This window comes from Rhinopithecus roxellana, chromosome 19 (genome assembly GCF_007565055.1).
Source record: "Rhinopithecus roxellana isolate Shanxi Qingling chromosome 19, ASM756505v1, whole genome shotgun sequence".
In the NCBI taxonomy this organism is placed as follows: domain Eukaryota; kingdom Metazoa; phylum Chordata; class Mammalia; order Primates; family Cercopithecidae; genus Rhinopithecus; species Rhinopithecus roxellana.
Genome location: NC_044567.1, coordinates 46,347,195 through 46,359,659, shown reverse-complemented (window position 1 = coordinate 46,359,659; position 12,465 = coordinate 46,347,195).

Below are 12,465 nucleotides of genomic sequence, written 5' to 3'. Positions count from 1 at the left end.
CGCGCCCGGTTTCGGTCCCCGGGGGCTCTGGCCGAGCTCGCCGCGGCGCCGGTAGGTGGGGAGCGAAGGGCTTGGCTGGAGCCAGTACTCCGCGTCCCATTCAGCGCCCCGCCCCGAACGCCGCGGGTGTAGGCGGCGCCGTCCCCCGTGTCGCAGATGGGAAAGCGAGTCCCCACCCGAGTGAGGTCTCGGTGGTGGACAGAATGGAAATTTGAACCCATATAGTTCAACTCCCAAAGCCTGTGTTCACTAAGCGACCTTCCTCATATAAAAGAAAAAAGAAGGAAAAATGGAAGGCAAGGCGGCGGGAGGGAGGGGGGGAGGAAGGGAAGAAAGAGAAATAAAGAAAGAAGTGTAAAGAAATGAAATTGCCGGGCCCGCATTTACCCTCTAGAACGAAATAAAGTTCGGGACTCAGTTGTCTCACACCTTTAATCCCTCACGGGCAGCCGAGGTGGGCGGATCACCTGAGGTCGGAGTTTCGAGACGCAGTCGGCCAACAGGGTGAAACCGCACGTCTCTACTAAAAAATCAAAAAAAATTTTAGTCGGCGTGGTGGCGGGAGGCCTTAATCTCAGTACTCAGGAGCTGATGCAGGAGAATTGCTTGACCCGGGAGGCGGAGGTTTGCAGTTATCCCAGAGGGTTTGTCCACTGCACTCCAGCCTGGGTGACAGAGGGGACGCCTCAAATAAATAAATAAATAATAAATAAATAAATAAATAAAATTTTTAACAAAAATAAAGAAAGAGAAAGAAGGGTTGTGTGGTTGTGTGTGTGTTGTGTGTGTGTGTTGTGTGTGTTCTGTTTAGTATTTATGCATTTCCTCAAAGCTCAAACGTTCAAAATCCCTGAAGCATTATGGTAATTTCTAGAGTGACGACAGTTATATTAACACTTAATACGCTCACAGCTTTTTCCGCAGACAGGCTAATTTATCTTTATGGCTGTTTGATGAAAGATATTTACATATTATACATATTTACAATTCCTCTCCGGCCACCACAACTAAACAAAATCCAAAATGCTCATGATGTCTTTGAACGAAGACACTAAATATTCACTGTTTCGCGCCTAGTTGTCTTGTCTTTTTTCTGTTTTGTAATTTCGCCCTTCTTGGCTTAGTTTCCTTCCGGGCTCAATTTACACATCCTAGCCTCATTTCTGCGTTCTAAAGAGTCCTTTATCACTTCAAATCAGGAGCTTCTGTGCCTGTCCTCCTTTCCTTTGAGCTAAGTCTCCTAAAACGGTCTATTTTTTTTTTTTTTTTGTTCTTTCCCTCTGAATTTTTCATTCTGGTCACTAAACACGTATTCAGGATGTTGTCTGCTCTGTGCCTGGTGGCTGGGACCATGAGGTCAGGTGCGGGAACAGCAGGAGCCTGGGGGCTGGCGGGGAGTGGGCACCCGTGTTTGCAGAGGGGGGTGGGGACAGCAGGACCAGCACTGGTCGGGAGTCCACCACTAAATCCGCTGGGATTGGAAACAAGCCAAGACGCTCTCACTGTCCTTTTCCTTACATAAAAGAAAAAAAATGAAAGCTGCTATTCCCCCTGCACCCCCAATTCCATATGCTGAAGCCCTAACCACCAATGCCTCAAATGGGAACTGTATTTGGAGACAGGGAACTTGACAGAGATGAATTAAGTTAAATGAGGTATTAGGGTGGGCCCATAAATCCATATAACTAGTTGTCCGAATATGAAGAGGGCAACAGTATCAGAGGGAAGACACATGGACACACAGGAGAGATGGCCGTCTGCAAGCCAAGGGGGAGAGGCCTCAGGAGAAACCACCCTACAACATCCTGAACTGGGACTTCCAGCCTCCAGACTGTAGAAAATAAATTTCTGTTTTGAAGCCACCTAGTCCTATGGTACTTTTTTGGGGCACTCCTAGGCAATTAATCAGGGAATGATTATAAGTATCCACAAGGAAACAATGGCATGGAAGGCTTTTAAGCGCTTGAATGCCATATAACCACCATGAAGATTGTACAGTTTTCACGTGCTGGGATTTTCTTTCTTTTTCTTTGTTCTTTTTTTTTTGAGACTAAGTCCTTGTCTGTGTTGCCCAGGGCGGAGTGCAGTGGCATGAGCTCAGCTCACTGCAACCTCTGCCTCCCGGGTTCAAGTGATTCTTCTGCCTCAAACTCCAGAGTAGTTGGGACGACAGGTGCCACCACCAGTAGGGCTATTTTTGTTTTTTTTTTTTTTATTTTTTTAGTAAGATGGGGTTTTACACTTTATTGGCCAGGCTGGTCTTGAAATTTCCGGACCTCATGATCGGGGTGCCTCAGCTCCCACAGGTGCGGGGATTACAGGTGGAGCCACTGTACCTGCCAAGACTTTCAAGTCCACCTTATTGAGCGTCTGGTTGGTTTTTGCCTTTGGCAGGGTTCAGTCCGCCTTTCGTCTAGGATCAGTGTCTTTATACTGTGGGTTACCACGACGCACATGGTTGATGTGGACTACAGGGCTGACATGCTCCCGCTCCTTCTGGGGATAGGCAGGTGACGTGGCCTGCCAGCTGACATATCCCATTCTGCTGACCACTGTGATTGGGTCTAGAATGGATATAGGGTCCAAATTGCCCAGATTCAATACTAGGACCTGTATGGGACTTAGGGTTGTCAGTAAAGATAACCTCAGTTGAACAATTTTGGATCATCAATGATGTGTTCCAAATATTTGCTAAATCTGACAACCCTACTCAGACTATTAAAGAGAAGCTTTCTTTGTGATGAATGTGTAGAGCTGGTAGAATGTGAGCCTGGAGCTGTCGGGAGAAAGCCTCAAAGGGAGAAAGGCTTTCCACGGGTAAAGTCACTGTAGAGGAAGTGGACCTGAGATAACGGCCTGGATCCAGCCATGCCTGAAGCTGTAACAATCTGAGAAAACCAACGGAGTCTCTTCTTTACATAAGCCCGTGTGAACTGGGTTTTTGTAATTTGCAACAAAGAATGATGACTTGTAAAGTCATGATTCAGTAGTTAAGGCAATGTGTGAAATCCTCTCAAACCTTCTGCTATAGGTTTATCCGGAATTTGCAAGACACATGGAAGAGAAGGCTTAGTCTGAAAAGTAATGAAAAATACATTTAAATGAGTCCAGTACCTCAAACGGCTCTGCTTGAAGAGTAATTTCGTTTTCCTTTTTAACAAAAGGCTGTGATACAATACTGCAGAGAAGATGAAGTGTTAAAGGGAGTAGGGTCTTGTCAAAGCTAGCTTCCCTCTGCAGAAAGGGTAGCACAAAAGACCCTTCATCCTGCTGGACGCTTCCTGGCTGCCCAGTCAGTGACAGCATCATAAAAGCAATTGGAGCCACAGGAGTGAGGTGAACTGGACTCACTTCCCTGCTGGAATCCAAGAATGGCTGGACATCTGTCCTCTGAGAACTTGGAAATAGAGATGCTTGCTTGTTCCCTGAGGGGGGTTATTAATCCAATGCTAAGAGATGCAGCAGAGAGAGGAAGCTCATATAAAGACACAAATGGCCTCCCAGGGTCACAGGATTGAGAGAGAGAAAATGAATCCATTGCATGAAAGTGTGTAAAAGAAGAATGTCAGCAAAGGAGGACTGATGGACTCAGAGGCTCCAAGTTAGGTCATCTGGAAGGCAAGCATAGACCAAGTCCATCCTCACACAGACTGGAGAGAGTGCTTTGCTCCACCAGATGTGCACGCTCACATTTCTTGGTCGGGCCAACCTCTTGGGGGCTGATGTGGGTTGAAAATTTCACAGGCTCAACCCTCCCCTTGCTGTGATTCTAGAAGGCCAATTTTGGAGACTTTGGCTTCCTGCCTAGCTGGCCTGCAGAGTGGAGAATATGTGGTTCTTCGAGCCAGGTGGATTTCAAAGTGTGTATCGATGGAATGCCCACGCCATTCTCTTTTATAGACTTGTTTTCCTTGTAGCTGTCTCCATTATCTATCCTGCCAGGTGTAGTCAGCTACTCTGGAATGTGGTGGGGGTGGAGGCCGGACAAAGTCCGAAACAGGGTCATCACCAATGAGTGGCTCCTGCCTCTGCTGGATGTCCAGAGTGTGCGTGTGCTGGTGATGCTCCCAAGGTGACATATTGGGAACAAGGATTACAAGGATCAGAAGCCACTGCCTGTGCCATCTACCTTCCTCTGTCCAGCACACCAGACACCAGATCAGCAAAGGCCAGGCCATGCTGTCTCCAGGCTCTGCTAATTCCATGTGAATGAAGTGTTGGGGCAGGAAAGGATTGGAACAGGACACTGGAGGAATTCTACTAGGAGCTAGAAAGGTTTCTGCTAAAATATTTGAAATCAGAAAAGCACCTCGCCACGGCAAGGACTGATTTGCTTCTACAAAACCCATCTAGTCTCTGTGAAGGACTCGGGTTTCTACTGTTAGCAAAATATAGCCTGTGTTATGAAAGTCTTAAAGCTTACATGTATTGATGGACAATGAAAAACACTTGGCTTGAATAATGTTCCTGAAATATCCCCTTATGCCACTGGAAGCAGAATATGGTTCAATGACCCTCTGCATGTATTTATATCCACCCTATTCTCTTCATTGGCATGAAACACTCAGTAAGCCATTTATTCTATTCATTTATTCTATCCATTTATTCAAGACTTCTACGTGTCAGGCACTATGCTAATAACTGAAACAGGGTCATCACCAGTGAGTTGCTCCTGCCTCTGCTGGATGTCCAGAGTGTGCGTGTGCTGGTGATGCTCCCAAGGTGACATATTGGGAGCAAGGATTACAAGGATCAGAAACCACTGCCTGTGCCATCTACCTTCCTCTGTCCAGCACTCCAGACACTGGATCAGCAAAGGCCAGGCCATGCTGTCTCCAGGCTCTGCTGATTCCATGTGAATGAAGTGAGGATGTGACTGTGACCTTGAGAGACACGGTGTTTGCCCTTATAGAGCTTACAGGCCAAACAGTAATTACATGAGTAGGTAGGGGTTCCAGCCAGCAATGGTGGTGATGCTACGAAGGAGAAGTGAAGCTGCTATGGGAATGTGTGAAACCAGAGAATCTGACCTCTTCCCAGGGGTTCCAGAAACCTCCTGAGGACGTGATTTTCAGGTGTGCCCTGAAAGATGAATGGGTGAGGACAGGTGAAGACTTTATGGACCGGTGCGTAAGGCCAAGAGAGATGTGCTTATGAGAAGAGCCCGAATCCTAAAGGTCTTCGAGGTTGGCAGGGAATGAGAGTACAAGTAGACATAGATGAGGCTGGCACGGTGCAGGTAAGGAGTTTGGTTTTATCCCGGCCGGGTGTGGTGGCTCATGCTTGTAATCCCAGCACTTTGGAAGGCCGAGACGGGTGGATCATCTGAGGTCAGGAGTTCAAGACCAGCCTGACCACATGGTGAAACCCCATCATCTACAAAAACACAAAATATAGTCAGCAAGGTGGCATAAACATGCCGTAGTCCCCAGCTACTCAGGAGCCGGGAAGGGAATCGCCTGGCCGAGAGGTGGAGGTTACATTGAGCTGAGATCACACTATTGCACTCCAGCCTGGGCAACAGAGTGAAACTCCATCTCAAAAAAAAAAAAAAAAAAAGTTTGATTTTGTCCCAAGTGTGCTGAAGAGCCCCTGGAGCACTGAGCAGGGAGCGCATGATGGGAGGTGTGCTTGGGCTACCCGGTGGAGGAGGATGCACTGGGATAAACCCAGAGCATAACCAGAGACTGTCCATTATTTGCCTATGCAAAAAAGCGTCTTGAGCTCTCTCTACTGCCAGTCATCTCTAACAGTAGCAGGGCTGTGGAGTTAACGAAGCACGAATTATTTATTTTTGTTATATAAAGTCAATTGGGCTGTAGGCAGGGAATAAAAAAACACTTCCACTCCTCATCTGATGACAAAATTAAGTTTTCGAGGCTGGGCATGGTGGCTCACACCTGTAATCCCAGTGCTTTGGGAGGCCAAAATGGGAGGATCACTTAAGCCCAGGAGTTCAAGACCTCCTGGGCAACAGAGCAAGACTCTATCTCTACAAACAATTTTTTAAAAATTAGCTGGGTGTGGTGGCATGTGCCTGTGGTCCTAGCTTCTCGGGAGGCTGAGGCAGGAGGATTGCCTGAGCCCAAGAGCTCGAGGCTGCAGTGAGCTGTGATTTGCACCACTGCATTCCAGCCTGGGTGACAGAGCAAGACCCTGTTAAAAAAAAAAAAAAGGATTTTCAAAATAATACGTGGCAGATGACACAATAAATAAAAATAATTGATAGAAAATAACTTAAAAAAACAAATTTTTGATTCTGCATGGCTGAGAACAGACTGCAGAAAGTAGGTGAGCTCTTCAAGGGAATGGCAAAGCCCTTCCCAGTGTTGCCTTTGCTCCGTCCACAATCGGTGACTGTCAGCCTTTGCTAGCAGCTACCTGGCCTCGATTAGAGTCACCTGATCTCCTTACGTAGGAATGTGAATGCTCTTCTCCTTATACTTTCACTTTTTTTTCTTTGGTGGAAATTCTTAGGTTTTTTTGTTTGTTTGTTTCATTTTGGTTTGTTTTTTGAGATGGAATTTCACTCTTGCTGTCCAGGCTGGAGTGCAATGGCGGGCTCTTGGCTCACTGTAACCTCCGCCTCCCGGATTCAAGCGATTCTCATGCCTCAGCCTCCCCAGAAGCTGGGATTACAGATGCCCGCCACCACGCCCGGCTAAGTTTTTTGCATTTTTAGTAGAGATGGGGTTTCCCCATGTTGGTCAGGATGGTCTTGAATTCCCAACCTTAGGTGATCCACCTACCTCGGCCTCCCAAAGTGCTGGGATTACAGGTGTGAGCCACCACGCCCAGGTGGAAATTCTTAAGTTTTAATCTCGCAATAATTGTTCTGTGTGTATTGTTCTGTGTGTGTTGTTCATGCTCCTAGACTATGCCACGAATTTCAGAAGGTGAGGACTATAACCTATTAGTTTTTTCTTCTCTGCAGTAGCACCTGACATACTTGGATATCAACAATATCCAAGGTGAGTGGGGACACATTGAAATGTTGTAGGAATGTTGGGTTTGGTAGTGGGGGATGTAATAGGTAGCGTCTTGAGTTTACTGAGTTAGGCAGTATTCTAATCAATTCATATATATTAACTCATCTTGTGCCCACAACAGATCAATTAGGTAGATAATACTGTCATCCCCATTTTATGGATAGAGAAACAAGGGCACACACTAGCTTTTAAGTACTCTGGTTAAGAAATAAGTGAGTCAGAAATTAGACTTCTTTAAGCTCATGAGAGCATGAGGCCTCCTGCAGGTTTACGAAGGCAGTGAGTGAAGTGGGCTCTCTCTCCCATGAGAGTGGAGCATTTCACTCAACAGTGGCTCTGTTTCCATGAACTGGAAACGGTGGAAGGGGTCATCTGTAGACCAAGAGACTCAATTCTCTAAAGGCTGAAGGGGTGATCTTTCAGGGCTCCTTTGATGCCATTTTTCTTACATCTTAGCTATTTTAAAGACCAGAAAGATTCTCCACTCATGCCCTTGACCTTTAGAGCCAATTAGATGAAGCTGTATTTGGAGGTAGGAAGAGAAGCTGAGTGACTCTGAAGTCATTTTCTCTCTGATCTTGACTTTCTGGTTTTGGCCTGGGCTGTTGGAATTGTATGTGTCCACAAGATGGCGGACTTCTGCTGGGAATGGAGTCGAGCGGGCGAGGAACTAGGAGAGGAGGAGGGAAGAGTGGGCTGTGCCTCCCCTTGGCTCTCCCAGGAAGCTTGTGATGTAGAAGTCTGGGTGGGTACGAGGTTGGTATCAGCTGGACGGTGTTTGTTTGGGGTGAAGGAAGGTGCAACAGCGACTTTCACTTGATCTTAGTCAACAGGCGGAGAAGCGATTCAAATAGAACTTTGTACCAGGAAAATTTTAGCCTACGGCAAGGGTGTTGGTTCAAGAAAGAGCTGAGGGGGCGTTGCCTGTGGTGCCGTCAGGGGCTTGAAAACATATTTGCCATCCAAGTACGCCAGGAAATTCAGATATGCTTGAGAGGAGCAATCACTTCTAATGTAGGCGTACTCTAAAAGTAAATGACGATAACAACTATGAATTAATGAGTATTTACTGTAAGCCCGGCTACTGCCCTTTCGTCTCCTGACATCTGAAAGTCACCACAGTTTCTGACTTCCTACATGTAAACTGATACTCACCCTCCTATCCCACAAGACCCGAGCCCCTCTGGTTTCCCTCTCTCCGTGAATGGCACCATCACCCATTCAAGTGCTCCTTGTATCGGTTGCCTAGGGCTGCCTTAGCAAATTATCACCAACTTGCCTTAAAAGTAGGGGAATTTATTCTTTCACAGTTTTGGAGGCCAGTCACCCAAAGTCAAAGTGTCAGCAGGGCTGCACTCCCTCGACGCTGGGGATTAAATTCCTTTCTGCTTTGACAGCTTCCCTACCCCCCCCCTTGACAGGGCCTTCCGTGTGGCTCCTTGTGGCCACATGACTCCAATCTCTTCACATTACCTTCTCCGTGTCTGTCCTTCTGCTCTTTCTTTCTTTCTTTCTTTTTTTTTTTTTTTGAGACGAGTCCGCGCTCTTTGCCTCACGGCATGGGTGCGTGGCCGGATCTCAGCTCACTGCCCAAGCTCTGCTCCCAAGTTTCACGCCTTTCTCCGCCTCGCCCCTGCGTAGCTGGGACTCAGGCGCCCGCCCCTCGCCCGGCTAGTTTTTTGTATTTTTAGTAGAGACAGGGTTTCACCGTGTTAGCCAGGATGGCCTCGATTCCTGACCTCGTGATCCGCCCGTCTCGGCCTCCCAAGTGCTGGGATTACAGGCTGTGATCCACCGCGCCCGCCCTGCCCTCTTCTTTATAGGTATGTATCATCAGATTCAGGACCCACCTGGACAATCCAGGATGTCTCATCTTGAGATCCTCAATGTAATGTCTGCAAAGACCCTTTTGCCGAATAAGGTCCCATTCACAGGCTCGGGTCTAAATTGTAGACATATCTTTGTGGGAGCCACCATGATCATTGTAGGAAACACCGGAAGGTTATCTGACACTCGCTCCTTCCCCTCTCTCAGTCACCCACGATTCGGTGACTTTTCTCGTCATAGTACCTCCTTTTTATTCCTGACACCTGGTCCCAGCGATCAGCATTTCCCCCCTTTGAACACATTAACCTCCTAACTGGCTTCCCACCCTATCATGGATGGCATCCATCCTATTATGGACTGAACTGTGCTCCCCCTGCACCCCCCAGATCGTATGTTGAGTATTTGGAGATAGGGCCTTTAAGGAGATAATGAAGGCTAACGAGGTTGTAAGGATGGGGGTCTAATCCCACAGGGTTGGTATCCTTACAAGAAGAGGAAGAGGCTCCACAGCTGACTCTCTCCTGGCCCACAGCAGGAAAGGAGCCATGTGAAACACCGAAGGGTCTCAAGCGAGAGCATCACAGGACCGTGAACTGATCTGGGAATACAGCCACGCACTGGAAAAAAAGTAAGATGCTTCTGTGTCGGACCGAGAGAAGAGAAGGCAAAGAACAGGCGAGACCCCAGTGAAAGAGGTAATTGGGAGTTGAACTTACAAGAGCATAACTGCTGAGAAATACAAAATGATAAGTAGCCAAAAAGAAAGACGAGATGAATGCACGGCAGCGACTGATGCAGAAGAATGTAGGGGCAGGGTAAACCGAAATAGTCTCCTCCCCAGCCCATATAACATGCAGCCAGAAATGAAGTAGGAATAAAGAGGACCAGACTAAACCACTACGGTAAGACCGCAGCAACTCTGAAACCGACTCACAGAAACTGCATCGCCTCCTCCCCTTCCGGGTCTCCTGAAAGCATACACAGCTCCCCCGACCCCGATAGTACAGACTCACTCCCTCCTCTTCTTTCCAACCTTCCCTACACAAGTCCTGTATCGCACCAACACCCATTACCACGGAATCCCTTCCTCTCTTCCTCCCTTCCTCTCTCCCTCCCTCCTTCCTCTTTCCCTCCCTCCTCTCTTCCCTCCCTCCTGCCTCTCCTCCTCCCTCCTTCCTTCCTCCCTTTCCCTCCCATCCCTTTATTCCTCCCTCCCTCCCTCCCTCTCCTCTCCTCTCTTCCTCCTCCCCCTTTCCCTCCCCCCTCCCTCCCTCCCTCGCCTCCCTCCCTTCCTTCCTTCCTTCCTTCCTTCCTCTTCCTTCCTTCCTTCCTTCCTCCCTCACTTCCTCCCACAAATGGATCCAAGGCACTCATCTAAGCACTAGGGATCTAGCAGTGAACGAAACAGACAACTCCCACCTGCTGTTCTTGTGTGAAGCTTATAGTCCAGCACCCCTCGCTGCCTATGGCTCTGGGGTTAAAAAACCAACATTTGAACCTGTTCTGCAAAGCCCTGCATACTCAGAGCACTGCCCAGCCTGGTCAGCCTCCACTTGTTCCAGCTCACCTTCCTTCTCCACCACTTCACACACACACACACACACACAACTCACACCTCGCCCTATGGTTACACAGCCTCTTCAGTCCTTCCAAAGGGCAGTGCTCCTTCCCTCCAGAGAGCTTTCAGACACTGCATTTCCTTCTGTCAGGAAGGGCCCCTCTTTGCCTACTTTGTCCTCTTTCCACCCTTAGCCTCCTTACGTAAGCCTGTCACAGGCTCTTAGCAGCTGTCACACCTCCCTTGCAGCACTGATCACAAAGGCCATTAAATAATTAACTGTACAATTAGTTGTTTAGTATCTGTGTAGCCCACAGAATGACAGGCCGATGAGAACAATGTCTCTCTTTCTGCTTTTGGTTCCTGCTACCTTCCCAGGCTTAGCGGGGTTGAACGCAGTGCGTTCTTATTAACTATTGCCACAGGAAAGAGCCAATGAATAAATGAACTATTTGAATCCTAATAAGCCTCTCCTATCCTTTAGATACTTTTGTGCCCAGTTTATAGATGTAAAAGTAAGGTGCAGGTGCAGGGTGGTTGGATAACTGGCCCAAGGTCACCCAGTTAGTAACAGCGGAGACTGAAGTAGAAATCCAGAGCTTTCTGATTTCCAAGATCAGGCTCTAAACAGCCATAACTCAAGCTCAGTTTGCTTTAGATGATGAGGAGAGAATTCTTTTTTTTTGTTTTGTTTTTTTGAGAGTCTCGCTCTGTCGCCCAGGCTGGAGTGCAGTGACATGATCTCTTCTCACTGCAAGCTCCACGCCATTCTCCTTCCTCAGTCTCCCGAGTAGCTGGGATTACAGGCGCCCGCCACCACGCCCAGCTAATTTTTTTTTTGTATTTTTTAGTAGAGATGAGTTTTCACTGTGTTAGCCAGGATGGTCTCGATCTCCTGACCTCGTGATCAGCCCGCCTTGGCCTCTGGGGTGAGACAGGGAGTGTCTGGGAAAGAGCATGAGGGAATTTTCTGGGGTGATGATAATATTCTGTATCTTGACGGTCAAAGCTTGTTTCATTTATGGGCCAGCACCGTAAGTGCTGTTGCTGACATTATCGGCTTGGCAGTGAAATCAAGCCTGCGCTCTCGGACGCGGTGGGAGGGTCCTGCCCAGATAGTCAGTGTGATGGCGTCAGTGGTAGAAGGAGGTTGGAGACATGGGCGCTCTAATCTGATCCCCAACATTCACTGGTTATGTGGCCCTGGGTGCGTCACTGAACCTCCTCTGGCCTCTGGCCTCCGTTGCCTTATCTGTAAAATGAAGACAATAATATTTAGCTTGCAGGGCTGGTATCAGAATTACATATGATGACATTATCAAGGTCAGCTGTGTGTTGCCAAATCTGAGGTCAAGCCTCAGTCCCCTGTTGCTCCCTTCGTCAGTGGCTTGTGACACAGTGGATCAGGCCCTCTGCCTTGAAACGCCTGGTGCTCTCTGCCAGGGGACATCACTCTCTCTTAGGTCTCTCTTAACCTCCCAGGCTACTCTTCCTCAGCCTCCTTTGCTGAATCCTTCTCTGGAGAATCCTCCTCTTCGCCCAAATCAACCCCAAGGCCCAGTCCTCAGCCCTCATTTGGGCTCTCCTTATACCGTGCCCCAGCTCCTCTGTGATTTCTGTTCAAACAGGTCCAAAGCCAAATCCTGGATACCCTCCCCACAACCAGCTGCTTTCTTTGTAAATCTTCTTCTCTGTCTAAATGGCACCATCAATTCTCCCGGTTGCTCCAGCCGAAATCTTGGAATCATCTTTGACCTGTTTTTTCTCTTCCATGCTTAATTCAGCAACAAATCTCGTTGCTTCCACTTTGGAAACATAACTGCAATCGGGCGACTCCTGTCCACCCTTACGGTTAGGAGCCCAACCCAAACCCAAACACCTCACACCTGGACTGTGGCATCTGCTGCCTAACCAGTCTTCAGCTTCCACTCTTGCCTGTCTAAACCCTGTTTTCCTCACAGTAACTAGAATTGTCCTTAACACATAGATATTAAGACTCTCCTTCATCTCAAAGCTCTCTAACAGCTTCAGAATAAAATCCATGTCCCCAGGATGCTCCCAGGGCCTGTGACCCCTCTGGACTCAAGCCCT